Genomic DNA, 20,900 nt, shown 5'->3' on the forward strand with positions numbered 1-20,900 from the left:
ACCCAAGGAGGGCTTCTGTGCAGAAGCCCGCGAAAGGACGGCGTACAAAGGAACCAAACCTGGTTTGGCAGGCAGATTAAAACACGAGAAAGACTTTTACAAAAAGAATTGGCAAATAAACCCAGAGGGAACCGTATAAAAACATATATGGTCCACCGGGTTTAAGTTCAAGGCTACCAAGCTAGCCTAAAACAATGCCAAGGCTATTTAAGATAACCACAGTAGGGAAAATTGGGTAGTTACCACTGCCACCAGCCAAGTCTTAATGAAAAGGGAACAAAACAATGTTCCAAGAGAAACAGACAACAAGGGGTGAGTATTAACCCTTTCCAGAACTCTATGTAAGGTAGTTGGTACTGGGTCTCTGAGTTTTAAAAAGACTAATAAAGTCAATGGCAACTTTACATGTTTCTGGGAGACAGTAGTCAGTCCCAGAAAATGGAGTTTCAGTTGGGAAGTCTGAAAAAGACAATTCTGTGTTACTGCACTGAAGGTGCTGTGTAACACACAGTAAAAAGAAGGTAAGGGAAATTAGCCATTCTGGAGAATTCTCCCTAACAGAAAGAAATCACAGTTTATTGTTTATGTGTGTGCTTAACCCATTCATATGGCCCCTTTAGGTTCAAATATGGCGGAAAGGAGGGCCCTCACTGACACCACTACAAATATAGATAGCAATAGGGGAAATGTTAGTGCTACTAGAGCGTATAGTTATGAGTGTGGGTTGTATTTTGTTGCCATCATTTTCTCTATAATGTTGTTTTGTTTAGGGATGTACTGGAGCATTACTTTTATTTTGGGTGATATAAAAGAGGGGGGCGGGGTAAAACTAATACAAGATGGAACAAGCCTCATTTGGAACGGGTTTAAAGTAAAATGGGCCCACAATGCATCTATAAATCTTAATCTCACCATTCTGCAAAAGAACCGAACTGTCAAAGCCCCAACCTTTACATGTGCTGCTATGAATTATGATGTTGATGAAGTATCAAATGATTATAATGTTGACAATCCAACCTTTGATGTATCAGTATCGCCATATGTACATATGCATACATCTAGGGAACCTACCTCAGATGGCAAGAATATGCACTTTAAACCCTGTACCTCAGCCCCGCAAATGTATTCAACCTCGCAGTCCTGGCAGAGTAATAGTGAACATAATGATGAAACATGGACAGACATTTTTTCTATACAATATCAAAGGGTGAAAAAGCTATATAATGGTTTAGGGGGAATAGAAGACGGAAAAGGGGGGCAGAGCGCAAAAGGTATGATGCGTACCATGGCCTGGGATTAGATGCTGTTGAAGACCCTCGCCGCCCAGACCAATCTGATAAATGGAATTCAGATATGAGTGCCATGGCTAAACAGGCGAGCAATGAAAGTTGTTATGTTTGCTTCTTGATACCCCATGCATCTGGAATGCCCAAAGTTCTCATACCCCAAGAAACGCCTTTGTCGGATGCCCAGTGTCTCGTGTCTCGTTCATCCAGCTCTTTGTAGGATTCGGAGTACCTTCCAGGTACACACCATAACAGTACAATTGCTGCAGAATCAGAGAACATTAACAGCAAACCTCAAGGAGTCCTTTGCGTGAAGGAGCCATTTTTTACCATCAAAGGGACAATGTTTGCAGAGAACAAGAGGCAAGAAGAGACGATAACGTACAAAGCAGAAACGCTGCAAGGATTGTCGGAAGAAACATTTCAATGGGTTGAAAGAACATGCACTCCAACTTGGTCTCAACACATTGCCAAACTAACCTGGGTGACAGCTCTTGAAAAGCCCATCAAAATACGAGAAATACATTATGTACTTTGCTTTCATGGAGAAGGGAAAGTGTCCATGGGATCAAACAAACGATGCAACAAAACGCTCATCCTCCCAGACACGAAGAGAGGCAAAGCAGCCTTAATGTACACTAACTGGGTATGCGGCAAGCAAGTGTACCTGCACCTCCCACCATCATGGAGAGATACCTGCGCCATGGCAACACTGCATTTGGCCCTGATAGTGATCCCAGAAAGCCATGTCCAAGGGGAGAGGGTGCCAACCGAAATGTCCTCGGCACCCCAGTCAACAACCGAAGAACCCCCCACATACAACATTCTGTCAGAAGATAAATTACAGGAAAGGGTGTCCCGCAAGAGAAGATCGTCAAACTACATGTCCAGCAAGTCCTCAGAACTCTTGGCAGAAATTCCTGGCCAATTCAGACTATTTAATACAGCAGAAACATTCTTTGCCTCACTTTTTCCAAGTATCCAGACGCGAGCGAAAGCCAAATGGCTGCAGATAGTGAGGAGGGAGCTGATCCAGCTGGCCAACAACACAGAAGAAGGGTTCAACGTGATCAAGGTAGAACTCAGAGCCCTGTGGTTGATGACCATGCAAAACCGGTACGTCCTGGACCTCCTCACAGCGGAAAAATCGGGAGTGCATGTTGTACATTCGTACCTTCTGCCGATGCTGACAATAGAACCTTATCGCATGTAATATCTGTAGTCCACAATCTCGGAGAAAGGATTAAGAAGGAAGGCGGGATACAACCAAGCAATTGGTTCAACGCCATTTTTGACTGGATCCCTTCTTGGTTCGGAAGTATGATGAAAATACTCGTCCCAATGATTGTTTTCCTGTTTTTTGTGTATGACAGCAGTGTATCGTAACCCAGGGGACAGGGTGGATAGTTTATATCATACCACAATTAAAGAACCCAAGGAGCTGGAATGGTAAAAGGAGGTGAGGGTGGATCTGGATGGGGATGGGGGTATATACATGACATGCACCCCTGATGAATATGCTAGACGGGCTCAAAGCTTACAAGGTGTTTGTAGGGCTTGGGTGCCAATAAAAGGCACACCTGCTTGGGAAGAGGCAGTGCTGGAGGCGGAGCACTATAAGAATGCTAGTAATATTAAGAGTAATGTGTTACTTTAAATGTAACGAAAGGGGGGAATGTAAGGAAGGAGGGGGTTGGTTTGCCCCCTTCCCGTACATTCCACACGAAAGGGACCATTTGCTCTTGCAATAGTGGAGGGACGCCTTCCTTGCCCTTCCCTGGTCCCAGTGGACGAGCCCCTGGCACCTACAGAAGCAGGGTTACTGCAAGATACATTTGGACTCCATTTTGTGTACCCCAGACTCCATCTTTGGAATAGGCCACATTCTCGTATCTGTGAAGCCTTCTCTCCCCTCAGCAGCGCCGCACACAGCGAACACTGACAGCCCCCACATTTTCCTCCCGTACCGGTGCCACCCACGCCCATTTCTCACGGATGCTCTGGTACGAATTGTTCCAAGCAAACAGTGTATTCTTTTCGTCCTTCCTCTGAGATCACTGCCCTGCGTTTGACCAGGCCGAATCCTGACTTATGGCCCATCCGTCTCCACAAACCCACTCCTGCACCTCTCACCCCCCACTGTTGGAAAGTTACTGCCTGTTCAACCATGTGGCCTCCAGTCTTCTTTTGATGTAACAGAAGTGTTACCCTTCCTTGCTGACCACCCTAGAATGCCCCCAATATAACCAATCTCATGGGTTATATATTCTGCCTTAAACCAACACATGTCAATCCATCCCCTCCCGCTCTGAAGCGCCAGAACCGACAACTGTTAAATCTCACCCCCAGTAAGCCACCTGAAGGGCAAGACCCCCACACCCTTCACCTCGCCAATGATCTAAGGCAGGATAATGTAAATAAGTGTGTACAATTTATAGGCCTCTCTTAAATACCAAAGGTATAGTTTATGGGTTACTATTTACTGCATGTCCTGTGATAGCATGTAGATTAGTTAGACAGTAACAGCTGTCTCACCCGGACCCGAACTGACCTTCACCTCGTACGGACCAGCCCAGTGGACCCACGTGATGCCTACCAGCCTGCCAGACTAATGGAGCCTGCCCTTATAGTACTATACTGGGACCTAACTTCTCACCGATCCAAATGTAACTTGTAGACTGTGTGGAAAACATCATCTATGATGCTGTAACCTTTTAAAAATGTATTGCTTTGTATTGTTTGCCAGAGTGTCTCTCAAGGCAGAAGAGTTCTCTGGATGCTGAATCTTATATAAAAGCCTTTATTTCTCTCTCAACCAATCTCCTGGTCTCATTCCCTGCTGGGATGTGCCCTTTATTCTGAGTTTCTAATTGCATGTGGGGAGTGACCACCTTCACTAGTAAGCAGTAAAAAAACAATGGTATAACAAAACGCTTCAAGTTCACTGAAAAACCTGAATTAAGGTGCAGTTATGTTGCGCAGATTTAACAAAAAAAAAACCTTGATATTCAGCGGCTGTGGAAAGTCCTGACCTGCTAAACTAGGCATGTTCCCATTGCAAAGTCCGTGAGCACATACATATAATGAGAGAAGGTATTCAAAATGAAATTCAAAATGGCATTATGGGGGACAAGGCATTATGGGGACATCTTCTTTTTAATTATTATTGTGAACGGTTTTACAATAAAGCTTTACAATTCATGAACAGAAAGAAAATCGGCAGTTAAAATAATGAACAGTCCATTAAATTAATAAAACCCTAAGTACATTTAAAAGACAGTGGTATTTAAATCCTAATTTTACCTAAAATATTAAAATCACAATTATTCAATTAATGACTTTAAAACCCCAAAATTTAAGTCGTGTGTTAAAAGAGCAGAATTATTATTGTTAAAAACAGATTATACCTGAAAACATGATTGTGATTTATTCCTGTAACACTCCTAACTTTAAAGAATTTAAAAACCCTGACACCGCAATCTCCACTGACATTGAGTTGACGCCTAAACATCTCTTCCGTAAGGTATCACTTTCAGCCCAATTTACAACTAGCAGCAATTTCCTAAAATAAGTTGTCCTCTCCACCGAGAGAACCAGGCATTCCAATAGTAAAAGTTTTGTGGTTTCAATTACCTTTACATCTTTACAGAATCGACAGTAAGATTTTGCAGTGTCTACTGCTTTCCTTCTAACAAAACCTTTCTAGTGGAGAGCAAATTACATATAAAATGCAACAAAATAGATCTAAAATAACACATTTTTGAATATTGTCAGAAAGATAGCCACTGTTCCCCTTTTTTATGTTCATGAGACAAATGTCACAACGATGGGTTATTGTGGAATTGGTCAATTGTGTCACACCAATCAGCATTATACAAGGCGGTTTTAATTTTTTCTGTGTTCTGCACAAGTCCTGCAATCCGTGGTTAACATCAATCAACATTGTTTCGCAATACTCGATTAAGGCGGCAACAAAAGTTGATGGAACCTCTTTCACCACCTTCCCCACCGTACATGGGTTTATATCATAATATAGCGAATCCTGGAAAGGAGCATTGATTTTACTATATAAGCACAGAGGCCTTCACTTATCACGCACCTGCAGTGACAAAAGGCCTTGTTCGTAACGTGTTTCTGCTAGAGGAGTGGCATTTGGTACAAATAATACTCTTCTCCACATTGCAGCCTCAATTGTATCCAACCAATTCCGTGCCATATATTAATTTGGGAACCACTTTTCCTTCGTATAAATCAATGCTCGTTTATTGGAAAAACGCCCACATTTTCAGTCGATTTTTACCATTTGGTTGGATAAAAAGGTTGCCTTTTAACTCAGGATAGTACGCACAGTCTGCTCGATGTACAGATCAAAGTAGTGTTTCTTCCCCTTTGTAAACTTCAGAATTCTAGTTTTGCCGGGATTAATTATAAGGCCATTTTCTTTTGAATAGTTTGCAAAGGCCAGTAACCCAATACGTGTGTTGTTGAAAATTGAAAAGTCAACACCATATGTAAGCCAGGGAATTTTAAGGGAGCCCAGATTTGGAGATATGAATGTAACAGTACTTAGGTAATCCCTGACATCAGACAGGCATGTATTGAAAAGGCAGGGGGTCAAAACTCATCCCTGCCTTAAACCGGATTTTGTATCTATGCTTCGTGATAAATACCCTGTTTATTCAGTCACACTCTAATCCCAGAGGAATTGTATAAGCCCATTATCCATTTTAACAAACCACCAGGTAACCCCCACTTAGCCAGTTTGGCCCACAGCCTACTGCAGTCCACTCTATCGAATGCTGTAGAGAGGTAAATTGAAGCAGCATAAGTAGAGAGCTCCTCAGCAGACCAAGCGTGTTCTTGAATAACTCTCACCACAAGACCATTAAATTCGACTGTTTAAATGGGCCTTTTGAAAACCAGTTTGAAATGTTCTCAAACAGCCGGTTGAGGATGCCCACTCTTGCAGGTGTATTAGTAAAAGGGACGCAAAGACATTACTGTCCACATCTATAAGGGTAAATGGGCAGCAATTTTTGGGGTTTGTCTTTGTGCTTTGTTTAAAAATAGGTACCACGAAGGAAGTCCTCCATGATTCTGGAAAGTGGTCACTAAGTGTAATGCTCTTAAACAGAACATTCAGCACGCAGGCCCAAGTATGCCGGTCTTCTTTCAGAATGTTGCTAGTATGACTGTTAGGGCCGGGTGCCCTAGAGCACCTATCATGACTAATTAAGTCCAGAAGCTCTTCATGGTCTACCTTAAGGCACCATTGCCCTTCCTCCACCCTAAGCGCGCCACTGTCCGCCACACTATTGCTCACCCTTGCAGTGTATCAATCTTCTAAATGCGCTACCCAGGTTGCCACTGAGACTGAGTTCAGCTGTTTAGAGGGTGGGTAGCTTCTTGGACATTAATTATTTCCCAGAAGGAAGAGGTATCATTACTAACCAAGATTTTCAACATTAAAGAGGTAGTTCGGTCAGAAATATTATTGGCCTAATGGATCGGGCATGTATTTCATAGCATACATCCATCGCCCATGTATACATTTCCAATACAACGTACCTACATATTTCTCACTTTAACAAATGCGAAAACAACGGCTTGGGTACCGCCATCTTGTGCTATTCTTATCCATTGATCCATTGCCCTAAGTTCAAGTGCCCTTGAGGCACTGATTCGGATCACCCTCACCTAACGATGACACCACTAGATGCTCATGCCCCATTTGACAATGCCAATGCACGTCTCATGTCAGCGTCCTCTGTGTGCAATCTATTGACGTGTCACCATGACAATGACAAGACACCTCGTTCCTCGACAAGTATAAACAAACCCTTTCTGATCACACATCGTTGGAGTTTCTTTTTTGTTCGTGTCAGTGTATTTCATTTCAAGCCTCCCTGACATGTCTCTGCTCTGTTCAGCTCTCTGCCAAGGAAGACACATTGAGAACAGCTACTTATACAGCCTAAAATCAATTAACCAAGTAGTCACTTGTCATTTCTTATATTATGTACAGACATCTTTTCCAAACTATAATTAAAAAATGGGTCCATTGGTATTTTACAGTTTGAGACTACTAATCTTGCCTTTTTACGATGTGCTTTTGTGACATTTTCTGTTCCTTTGCTTGTCTTTTTTTAAACATTTAATATTAATGGGAAACCTCTTCTCATTGCTTTACACTCTATTGATTCTGTTCTTCTTCACTTTTTAGGAACTATGGCAACAATTCATCCCTAGATGTATGAGCCTGAATATTCAGAAGAGCAGATACTTGAAAGAGAAAAAAGTGGAGACGATATGGAATTGGATGAAAGTCATGAGGATCAATCATCGGAGCCTGAACCCAGTCGCATGGAAGACGTTTCCACCTGGTTTAGCTGCTTTCATTGTGAGCTTTTGCCTACTCTGGTGGATAAATGCTGTTGCAGAAAAAACTGTGGCTGCTTGGCCTACATTGCCGAAGAAGACACACCACCACTATGCGTTACTGAGCTGCATGACTTCAGGGCAGCCTGCCTTAGAGGATCCATGCTGCGAATGATGATGGTCCTTATGCACAAACTTTGAGATGCACTTCACCCTGCAATCCAAGTAACGAGTAGGTTCCCATATATATCGTATTGGTTGCAAAATAGTGATGGGTATCATAATATGTTGTTCCCCTAGACCAATCTAGGTTTGACGGATCACTGATGCGAGAATGTTTCTGTGAATTTAATAATTTACTCATTGTGAAATTAAGCCAGTGTTCCACTGTAGATTTATCTTCAGAACAATTACATTTTTTTTTGTTTGAAATATTTCTAAAAATGTTCTGTCTTTAATGTGCGTTCACATTTGTAACTGATCCATACTTTAAATCACAGGTGCTGTCATTAAGTTGTATGAAAAGGTACTTTTTAAAACAAAACAATGCCGTACATTTTACAAGGAAGTGCAAAAAAAATCAATTATTGGGTTAATTCTAGTAAACTACATCTGTATCTCTTACACAGGTGGTACAGGCTTGTGGCTTATTGCGCGTTTACTTTGCGATTCATGGAAGACTGGGATTTCATGGCTGAAGAGTAATACTTACCTGTGTGGTTCGAGCCATTTGTGATGAATTTCCCAGTGACAGCTGACAGTACCGTGGATTTATGCAGCTGGTAGCTCAACCACAGCAGTATAATTTGTAATTACACTGACATCCACTTTAGCAAACTAAATAAAAAAATAAAAAATCATTCAAGCAGAACAGTTGTGAGAAGTGCTTTGTAAATCTATTGGTGTGCAGTCACACGTGTAGTGGCCTATCGCGCTTGCCCCATTCTCATCCATCCCCCCTCCAGTGTCAATGGCAGTTCACATCTTTGACCGTGAGCTCACAAGGGGGCTGGGTGGATGGGAAGGCTCAAGTTGCCAAATACCATGTACACCACAAAGGGTTCCTTTGCACAGGGATCATTGTCCACATTTCCACCCCAGGCCCAATGTCTGCAGACTCCCATTTGAAGACCATGTCCCTGCAATCAACAAATTCCTGTGTCTCTTGAACATTTTTCCGGGCCTTCTGCGCTCGCCCCATCCTCATCCATCTCCGCTCCAGGATCAGTGGCAGTTCGCACCTGTGACGTGCGCTTGCAGGGAGGCTGGGTGGATGAGAAGGCTCCAGGTGCCAAACACATGTACACCTGAAAGGCTTCTTCCTCACTGCGATCATTGTCTACATGGCCATCGCAGACCCAGTGTCTCCAGACTACACTTTGAAGCCCCTGTCCCTGCAATCAACATATCCCTGTGTCCCTTGAACATTGTTCCTGGCCTTCTGCGCTCACCCCATCCTCATCCAACCCCCCTCCAGTATCAATGGCAGTTCACACCTGTGACCATGAACTCGCAAGGGGGCTGGGTGGATGAGAAGGCTCAAGGTGCTGAATACCATATGCACCACAAAGCATTCTTTCGCACAGGGACCATTGTCCACATTCCCACCTCAGACCTGGTCTGCAGACTCCCCCTTCGAAGACCCTGTCCCTTCAATCAACACATCCCTTTGTCTCTTGAACATTGTTCCTGGCCTTCTGTGCTCGCCCCATCCACCCCCCCCTTGAGTATCAATGGCAGTTCACACCTGTGACCGTGCGCTCGCAAGGAAGCTTGGTGGATGGGAAGGCTCAAGGTGCCAAACACCATGTACACCTCAAAGGCATCTTCTGCACTGCGACCTTTGTCCACATGACCACTGCAGACCCAATGTCTCCAGACTCCACTTTGAAGGCCCTGTCCCTGCAATCAATATATTCCTGTGTCCCTTGAACATTGTTCCGGGCCTTCTGCACTTGCCCCATCCTCATCCTTCCCCCCTCCAGTGTCAGTGGCAGTTTGCACCTGTGACTGTGCGCTCGCAATGGGGCTGGGTGGATGGGAACACTCAAGGTGCCGAATACCATGTACACCACAAATGGTTCTTTTGCACAGGGACCATTTTCCACATTCCCACCCGAGACCCGGTGTCTGCAGACTCCCCTTTGAATACCCTGTATCTGCAATCAACATATCTCTGTGTCCCTTGAACATTGTTCCTGGCCTTCTGCACTCGCCCCATTCTCATCCATCTCCCTCCAGTATCAATGGCAGTTTGCACCTGTGACCGTGCACTCGCAGGGGGGCTGGGTGGATGGGAAGGCTCAAGATGAAAAACACCATGTATACCTCAAAGGCATCTTCCTCACTGTGACCATTGTCCACACGGCCATCGTAGACCCAGTGTCTCCAGACTACACTTTGAAACCCCTGTCCGTGCAATCAACATATCCCTGTGTCCCTTGAACATTGTTCCTGGCCTTCTGTGCTCACCCCATCCACCCCCCCTTGAGTATCAATCGCAGTTCACACCAGTGACCGTGCGCTCGCAAGGAAGCTTGGTGGATGGGAAGGCTCAAGGTGCCAAACACCATGTACACCTCAAAGGCATCTTCTGCACTGCGACCTTTGTCCACTTGACCACTGCAGACCCAATGTCTCCAGACTCCACTTTGAAGCCCCTGTCCCTGCAATCAATATATTCCTGTGTCCCTTGAACATTGTTCCGGGCTTTCTGCACTTGCCCCATCCTCATCCATCCCCCCTCCAGTGTCAATGGCAGTTCGCACCTGTGACTGTGCGCTCGCAATGGGGCTGGGTGGATGGGAACACTCAAGGTGCCGAATACCATGTACACCACAAATGGTTCTTTTGCACAGGGAACATTATCCACATTCCCACCCGAGACCCGGTGTCTGCAGACTCCCCTTTGAATACCCTGTATCTGCCATCAACATATCTCTGTCTCCCTTGAACATTGTTCCTGGCCTTCTGCACTCGCCCCATTCTCATCCATCTCCCTCCAGTATCAATGGCAGTTTGCACCTGTGACCGTGCACTCGCAGGGGGGCTGGGTGGATGGGAAGGCTCAAGATGAAAAACACCATGTATACCTCAAAGGCATCTTCCTCACTGTGACCATTGTCCACATGGCCACCACAGACCTGGTGTCTCCAAACTCCACTTTCAAGCCCCTGTCCCTGCAATCAACATATCCCTGTGTCCCTTGTACATTGTTGCGGACCTCCTGCACTCGCAAGGGGGCTGGGTGGATGGGAAGTGTGAGAAACCTGAAGGTGTCTCACCTGCTAATCCCTGGGGATCTGTCATCCAGATGGGCAGGACACGGCCATCGCTTTTGGATCCAGTTCCTGGGGGTGGACCAATGCAGGAGGATCACCTGGATGAGGGATCTTCGGGGAGTGGAAGTGGGACACCGGAAGGTGAGACGCAGTATCCCCTTCCATGTAACACTCTTTCCCCATCCTACCAGGTAGGATACCTTGGAACTCACCCCCCCTCCCGTTTCCGACACACACTTTCTTACGCACAGCTCCCCGTGTACTAACACCAGTACTGTATACCTGACATGTCCCATTACAATGGTCAGGCAACATCAGGCAATTACTGATCATTACACAGACCAGAGTTTCATCACACTTCCCCACATGAATAAAAGGCGGAGCACAAAAGCACACTCTGAGCGAGGCAAAGCATACAAGGAAACAGCGATTCCAAGATGGCAGTTTAATACAAGGAGAAAGACGGCGAGGCCAGAGAGGGTTGCAAGGAGGGGAGTGCCCTTGACCTTTACAGACCTTTACTTTCACAAACCTTGGAAAGTAAGCAACCTGGGAACTAAAGGTGAACAAACCTGCCTTGTGTGTTTGAGGTACCCAGGGCTTCCCTGCGTCAATAGCCAAGGTGGAGAGGAGCAGCAGCCGCTGTGGTACTGTCCTTGGTTCCTACAACAAAGAGCCGCCAGTAAAGATAGCACATCCGATGATTTGGAGAGACTGATACCAAACCAGCCTATGTTAGAACCAATGTTGCAAACATTGTGTAAATAAATCTAAAGAAATTAGCTTGTGAAACTTATGTGACGAACAACGCGAATATAATTGAAAACCAGAGGAGTGATTGAACTTTGGGAGGCCCAATAAGATACTATAGACAGGTTCACTCAAAGGTCTCTGTCAGGTATCCAGTTAATTAGCAACTATTAAAAGGGGAAACATGAGATTGAAGTGGTCCTGCAATGGGTCAAGCTAAATCCTGTGCACATTCGGAAATGTTTGATAGTTGAATGCGTGCTACAGTTGGTCCAAGACATGCTGAGGGAGACTAATTGTGACAGAGAAAGGATCTGAGCCCGGCTGGGGGGGATCTGGGGTGAACCGTGAGTCACCCGAGAAAGAGCATTCTCTGAACATTGGAAAAGGGGGATCTGAGCACAGAAGAGGTGGATCCACAATACTCAATGTGAATTGAAGGGACCCGAGCTTGGCTGTGGAGGATCCAGGCTGAGACACTCGAATTGAACACACTAAAGAGGAGAGGAACTTTGTGTGTATTTAGTTCTTGTACATCAGGCCCTCTGAGGTAAGAGACTTAGGAAAAGCAAAGACACTTGCATCACAGAAGGCCCTGATGCTGGTAAAGGAACTGTGTCCTTGTGCTGAAGAAGCCAAAGTGTGTGGTTTGCTCGAGTGAACCACGTTGTCCCATGCTGAAAACATGGGGAAAGGAGGCCAATGGCCGGAACATCCTGATATATCATTTTGTAAACACTTCTTTCTTTTTCATGAACACTACCCTCACTTTGTATGTTTAGCGGTAAGGATTGGCAATAGGTTTTTTAGTTTAGGCCTTTTTATTTTGACTCCACTCTACTAAGACGGCGTTATTATTATTTGATGGTCGTAACTTGCTCGCATCTGTAGATTTAGGTTTAGATAGGCGTTTATCACACCCTTGTTAAACTTCAATAAACACCCTTGAACAGTAGTACATTGTGTCTGCCTTACTGTTGATGCCAAAAACCATGTAAACCTTAAAGGCATCTTCCTCACTGTGACTATTGTCCACATGGCCACCCCAGACCCGCTGTCTCCAGACTCCACTTTGAAGGCCCTGTCCCTGCAATCAACATATCCTGTGGGCGTCGACTCGCAAGGGGGCTGCACTGGCAGGATTCAGGAGGTCAAACATTGTCATAGAGGTCTGGTGGCTGCGAACAAACACGTCAGTCATTCACATAGACAACCACTTCTGTAAGCCTTTATAAACACTTCACAAGTTAACAAGAGAACATCTGTGAAATCCACAACTGATATCGGCATCTCTCCACTTCTTACCTTGCTTGCTGAATCGGCTCATCTGTTGTTCCAAGTTACGGTTAGTCAACTTTTAGTGTAGTTTTCTGTATTGTCAACGATCTCTACTAGGACACTTTATATTGCTCTATACTGCAATGTATACCCTATTCCCACTTTATTTTATTTTAAAAGTCTACACCATTATCAACCGGTACAATAATTTTTATCTCTGTAACTAGGACATACCATTACAGAGTATTGTTTTTAGATGTAATTTTTAGTAGTGCATGTTTTCTATGTGCTTTCAGTGCCATTTTCTATAAAGTCAATTTACTTTTATTATCAGAGGGATTAGATGTTTGGTTTACTCACTGATACTTTTTTAATACTAATAATGTTTTATATATTTCTTTAACAGTTCATAAGGGCAATCGTTTTTGGTTGCAGTAATACCAGCCATGCTAAAAGTGATAGTACAGTCCTTCATGTTTTTCTGAAGGATTTAAATCTAATAAGAACATGGCTCTCCAACTGCGGATTTCCAGTGTCTGAAATTGAAAGAAGAGCCAAGGATGTCTTGGATGACGTGAGGGACAATAGAGTCTGCGCCTGCAGTATGCTCTTCTCTGAAGATATGTACAAGCATCACAGTACACCAAAAAGCGTTGCCCCAGACTACTTCGAAAACTACTGCCCAATGCAGTTCCAACTCAATTTCAGAACACGCTGACCCAGGTGAGTAGTGGATGCTACATTATTTAATGTATTTTACCATTGTCTAGGTTTGCATGTATAATACGTCTTTGAAGTGAGCACTCATATGGAAATATTCAGTAGGCAGGTACCATAAATAACGATTTTCATTTTTTGGGGAATAATTCCATTGATATTTCATTGGATGTCTTTCCTTCTTTGGTTTATACATTTGTAACTTTAGATTACTTTGTGAGATACTCAAAAAGCTCTAAGCAATGGGAGCCTTACTAAACACACACTCCTGCTGCGTCTTTTTAAAATGATGTCATCTGTTTTGGTAAATTGCCATGTCTGTCTTTATGTAGATCGCATAGATGGAAGTACTGACCGTTAGCATGGAGGAAACCACAGACACGACCAACATCCTAATGCTGAGACTTGCACACAAACCTCCTTTTTTGTTTTTGATGTGGTATAAGTTATAATACCAATATACATTTCTAAAGTTCAATGTTCTGACTATTTGCATTGATTAAAGGACCACGATGCTACATCGACCACTATTCTGGAGTCCACAGCGACCTCGCTCACTTTTCAAGTACATTTTTTAGAATAATCATTCACATGCGATTACACAAAATATGTATTTGTTCAAGTTCCAACCAAAAATGTATTGATTAGTGTTATGCATAATGATAACTTTTAGGCTTCCTTGTCAATAAAGACCTTTTCAATATAAGTTTTGGGGATTTTGCTTTTACATCTTTCTTATTTCAATTACCATTACATAGGCAGAGCCTCCAATTTACAGCGTGCTATTCTTCTACTGCAACCAGTCTGGAGGATGAGGTAAAAGAAATTAAAACATATTGATTTATACTAATGGTGATAGATTAACAATATGTTTTTTACATTTAAGTTGCAATTTGTTTCTGCTGATTTTCAATACTGCCAGCAAATTGCAAAGCATTACATCAACAAACTTGCTGTATTTATCGCAGAACCACATGCCACTATGACAGTAAACCTTCAGAAAAATGTACTTTGCTTACTGAATAAGATAGACTCTTTTAACTGTGTTTCTTTTAGTTCTGAAACTTTAGCTGCTTAGCGTAAAATAGAATGGATGCAACAAAATAACACTGCAAGGCATTAAAGGGGACACAGTTTAATCAATACGTTTTCCAGGGTGAACTCGAACCAACTCCCTACGACATCCCTGAAGGTTATCAGGTACAGTCTTCATATATGTATTTTAAAACTGTTACACATACACACATTGTTCTACTCCACGTTATTATTCATTTAAAAATGTTTATTGGAGGATGAAACTTAATTTTTTAGAGAGTTTAACTCATATTGCAAGGTCGACAATCATTAAAACCATCTTCTCAAGATGTAGTTTGTGAGATCAAGAGCTTTTAATATTACTTTTTTTTAAAATGTTTTACATTTTCTTTGAATTTATTATGTACAAGGACTGTGCTACTGAACTGGCAGAAATACAAGACACACAAGTACAAGATATATATGTAATGTATTGTAAAATATAATTTGTCATCCATTTTGTCAATTAAGTAACATTTATATGTTTGAGTTGCTGCCGTAATGACATTTTGTTATATTTTGATATAGGGATACATGATTTTTTAGGTGGAAGAGCAAATTTCAAGGTAAACACCATTTAGAAATGTTGTTTTTTAGTTTGGTCTGGTGGTCGCCCAATCCAATTTAACAGTTTCAAGGAAACTCCACAAAAAAAGGGTACATGACTTAAGGGTTTTAAACCAAAAATAATTTGTTAGGCTTACTCCTTTGATAATACGTTTTCAAGTTGTAATTGATGTATTCTGTATGTGTGCTATGAATGAAGCATGTTTTTTTTTCTCTTAAATTAGTGGCCTAGGACTAAGAGGAGCATAAAGACTCAAACAACTAGACTAACCAATGATATTGGTTGCCAAACAAACGTGACTTGGGAGCAGCTACATGTTGAGGCTGCGCATGGTTTACACAAGATTCAATGTCGTGATGCAGCAGCCCAATGGCCAGAATTTCAATTAAATGTCAGCAGTGACCCAAGGAAAATATGGCTGGATCATTGTTGCACCACACAACGTCAAACAGAAGAGACAGATGTTGCTGAATTGCTTGCAGAACCACCCACACAATCAACACCCTGTAAACAAATTATTTCTGGGAATCTGAAAATGTTACCTGTTTCCCCAATACATGTGGGCATATTGGAAGTATCACACACAGAACTAACTGAAGCATCTTTGCCTATAATTGACGATTGTTCTCATGACGTGGACTACGCTCTTCCTAGTGTTGAGGAATTTTCCACCTCAATGGAATCACAAACTACTGTACCTCTAGACGATTGGCTATTAAAGGAACCAAAATACACTGTATTCGACTGCTGCCTGATTGAGATCATGAAAATTGTCAAATGTGATCATAATTTGCATCAGCGTATTTGTGGGGAGTCATTGGTGGAGTTTTGGTTAACGGCACCCAGGTGCAGATAAAGGGTAGCTGTGTACACCACCATAACTCATGTTCATGGTCTGCTGAACCCACACTTGGAAAAGTGACTGCTGGAAATGTAATTTGTTTATATGCTTTGTTGTTTTGCAGATCAACGTTCAGTTCACTTTCACTTTTTCTAACTTTGTGGGACTCCAGTTCCTTCCAAAAACCCAATACTACAAATATCAGATGGAATTCTTGTTCCCCGCTATTAGCCGGGCATGGACACTCGAACAGTTGTCAATCGACAATGCTCTCGCCGTCAAAAGGCTTTGGCTTGTTGGTGATGAACCGTGCGACAGTCCTGGTTTTTCTGCTAACTACTGCGCTTACCACTTACAAGACATGGAAACCAAAATAATTGTGAGTTTGATGGTTGTGCAAGTAACTGAATGCACATCTTCTGTTGCCATGGAAAAATATGGTTTCATCAAATCCATTAAACTTTTTCAATCGAGAGGACTGCACCTAGACTTGATAGCCACTGACAGGCACGTTTCAATTGCCAAGGCCCTAGCGAGAACAGTTCCCAGACATAAAGCATCAATATGATGTATGGCACATAGCAAAATCCATTCGAAAAAAATTACAGCTGCTGGAAAAAAAGGCCACAGAAAACATTTTAAATTGGTCTCAGTCTGTAAGCAACCATTTTTGGTAGAGCTCAAAAACTTGTCAGGAATCTGTTGATATTCTACTTGGAAAATGATGTTCAGTGAAGCACCATTGTTCTAATGTACACTCTTGGCAAGAAAACAAACATTTCCATGAATCTACACATGGACCATTGAGCAAGGAAGAGAAGTGTAAGAAAATGTGGTTGGTTCAAGGCTCTCCGCCTCACGCAGCACTTCAGAAGATTGTTTGCAACAAAACACCTTTAAAAAACATGAGGGGACTCATTTCTGCCACACTGGAGATTTAGAGGTGTATAGGCCTAAAAGGTTACATTTCTGCATAGATGGTATGGAGGCCAGAACAAGACTGGCTGTACTTGCACACAATGAGAACATTGGAAGGGAACAACCAAAAACTGCAGGAATGTTTGGTATGCCTCGTTACAACAAGGATATACCAAAAGAAGCAAACATTGGGTGGCAAAGCCAATCTACCAGAAGATGGCATTTGAATTCGTGAACGATCTGACATTGAATGTGCTGGTCATGCAAACACATGGAATTGAACCAGATTTGTGCCACGTAACATTGCTGTAACATTGCCCTCCCAAGCTTGAACTTGTGGAAAGGTTGACTTTGGGATTTAAATGATGTGTGACTCTCTTTACAATGTTTGACAAAGGCAGTTTCAAGCTTCCGCACAGTGCCTGCAAACAGTTTTCATTGTACAAAAAATGAAATAGTATGTGACTTCAGGTGTCTTTGATTAAAAAAATGTGCTTTTTAATGAATGACTGTTTGTGAAGTAAATGATTTATTTTTCAATAATAAATGCTGGTATGATCATTTGAAGTGTTTTACTCGAATGTACTCTGTCTCAATGCCAGCAAGAATGAGATCCTTTCAATTAGGACTGCTGTTCTATCTTTCCTCAATTAACTCTGGCCACCCTCTGTGGGCTCTCCTCCCTTCCCTTCCACTCAAGCCAGAAACCTTGGAGTTATGTTCGACTCCACCCTTGCCTTCTCTCCTCACATCACAGATGTCTCTAAGAGGTCCCACTACCAGCTGTACGCCCTCATAGTTATTCTTCCTTTTATCAATTTCCCCCAGAAGATCACTTTCTCTAGAGCCCTAGTTCTCTGTAAGCTGTACTATTGCAACAGCCTCTTTATAAATCTTCATGCCGCTACTCTTTGCCCACTGGAACTTATCCAGAACAGGACTGCAACACCTGTCCTTGGCCTCAAGCCAGGGGATTGCATCTCTACAGCCCTGAAATATCGCCAATTGCTCACAGTGGTGAAAAGATCAAGTTCAGGACCCTATGCATTGTCCACATGGTTTTCTGGGGTCAGGGACAACACTACAACAAGCTCTCTCATGCTAAGCACTTTCCTTCTCGGAGCAGCCGCTCATCCATCTCCAACTCTGTGGGTCAGACGCATCTCCAGGCATCGAGTGGGGGGTAGATCTCTCTCCCCGGCTGGTGCCTCCCTCTGGAACAGTCACCTTTCCTCTCTCAAACTTGAGCAGGACCACCTCAGATTTTGCAAGCAACAGAAGACCTTCCTTCTTTTACGCTTCTGCTTTCTTTCTCTTTCTCCCCTGCTGAAGTTCTAGTGCTGCTGTGCTAACTGGTTACCTAGCCACCCTCTGAATCTCATGACCAGTGCAGCAGAATAAGAGGGATCCCCCATGGAGCTCAAGGGCACAGGCCCTTAAGCTTGGGAGCAGCCCCTGGGGTACTGAGGGGAGAAGAGGGGGAAAAGGCAACCATAAGGTAGCACACTCTCCCTGACATCCCTGTTCTCTCCTGAAGTAGGACTCACAGGAAGAGCCTGACAGGCAGGGGACTCAGGACACAATAAAAGGTGCTATTAGTCAGGTTGCGCCTACACTGAAACCCCCAGTGTCTTGCCCTCTCTTCATAGGGGGACAGAATACTGTAGCAATATGAGAGGGGAAAGGAAGGAAGCCACGCATATAGGTGCGAAGTGGCTGTTGGCACAGGCTGGCCATTTTGGGGACAGTAACAATATGCTGGCATGGCCCCAGGGCATATTTGCCCTACAAAGGCATAGATGCAGGAGCAGACTTGCAGAAAGAACACTCAGACCTAAGTGTATCAGGACTCTGTGTTTGCAAACCCAGCCTCTCATTTGCCCAGATACCACACGTCCCTGGAAAAGGTACATTTGGGCAAGCACAGGACAATGGTCATTGTATGAAAGTCATGAAAAAAAGAGCAGGAAAGGAAGCATGGGCCTGGAAGGAAACTGCCATCAGGCACAGGAGTGCTCACTGGACAATTTACAGTTCCCAAACACACGTACCTAGGAGCTCACACTTGTGAAACCCTGTGAGCAAAGAAGGGCAACTTCTGTTTCCTGGCACAGGTTCCCACAAGTACAGAGGTAAGAAAACACTGCAGACCCATTGTTGGGGAATACCCATAATACTAAGTTATGTTTTTAGTAATATTATGTTTAATAAAAAAACACAGCCTTTTTATTGCCAACACAAAACAACTTTCTGTGTATTGTGTTATGCATTTACAATATAGAATGCATGCCCCATAGGGCTAGTGGTTCCACAACTTATGGGGACCAGGCTCCCTCATAACCAATAGCTTCATGCACTACCTCCGGCCCTAGGGTGCACTATGGACCGTATCTGCGATCCCCAAAGTTACCTGCCTACTTGCACTTAGAGCCGGCCATGCCGGCGGCACTAACTCGAGCTAGCATTTTGCACTCTCACCTTCCCTCCTCCTGGCACTTCTCCTCTCCATACCCCTTACACTGGCATGATTTGAATAACACAACACAAGGCCTAGTGAAATGATTTGTTCTGTTCACCTTTGTCTTCCCCTTCCTTGTCTTGTCGCACCTGGAAACACCTGTGTACAGCATTTAAATACCGGTGGAAGGAATATGTATTGCCAATGTGCATTGTGAACATGCACTGGTGGCCTTAGCACATTTACTTCTTACTATGGAGGCCCATACGTGGATGACAACCAGACACGCCTGCATCAATAGATAAATAAATACGATTGCGGGAATAGATCTACAAAGAAGCTAGTAAGCCTCTGCTGACATATGCTGACCTTCTTGCTCTCAACGAGACATGGTTCAATGCCAGCTTTGTCAATGCTTTGTCACTGTTTTAGACTACCTGCTCAATGATGTCTACAAGACCCTCTCCAAGCCTCAGACTTACTGATCAGGCGGTGGAGTAGCCGTGATCTCCCCTGAGTTAGCCTCTACCTCTCTCATAATCACCCAGCACTATTCCTCCTTTGAAAGTCTTGTCTGCAAGATGGGTGTCTCTCTGACTCTCTCTCTCACCCATGCCACTATGTGCACACCCCCTGGTCCTGTGCCTGTCTTCCAATCTGAATGGGGTGACTTCACACCCTCTCCTGTGACTTCTGCTTCCAAACTACTCCTTCTTGTTGACTTCAACATACGCCTGGAATGCACTATTTGTGCCTGTACACTCTTCCATGATCCCTGAACCTCTCTGTCTCTCACACTATTATCCTTTCACGCACCATCTATTATGCCGGACAAACTATGTAGTGGGAATAGGCATGTTCATACTATGAAAATTGAAGTAAATATTATCATATATGGTTTACTTGAAATATTTGGTTGTTTTTCTGCACACTGATCGGCACTAATATTGTTCATTTTTGTGGCATCTGTTACTGAAAAAGAAACAGACTCGGGCACGCTGTGAACGCTAGATCAAGGGTCCCATTGTTATGTGTCTTTAGAATCCACTGCACCAAGAATTTGAAGGAACAAATGTGTCGAAAATCCACAAAGAAATTATAGTATTCACTATATTGAAAGCTTCCACCAGAAAGATGCTATTTCAGTAAACTGTCTTTCGAAGCGATTGGTCCTCCATCACATCGGAAAAATGGAATCTCAAAACACAATGTAAGCAACATTTTAAAAAATGTTTTCCAAGTGTGGATGAAAAGTGTGCTGTGTGCTACATGATGATTGTTGTGATGGATGAATGTTCAATTTGAGGCAAAGTTTAGACATTGTGTGTGTTAATTGTAACTTAAATGTAAA

This window comes from Ambystoma mexicanum, chromosome 9, assembly GCF_040938575.1.
Source record: "Ambystoma mexicanum isolate Mex_15411 chromosome 9, UKY_AmexF1_1, whole genome shotgun sequence".
Lineage (NCBI taxonomy): Eukaryota > Metazoa > Chordata > Amphibia > Caudata > Ambystomatidae > Ambystoma > Ambystoma mexicanum.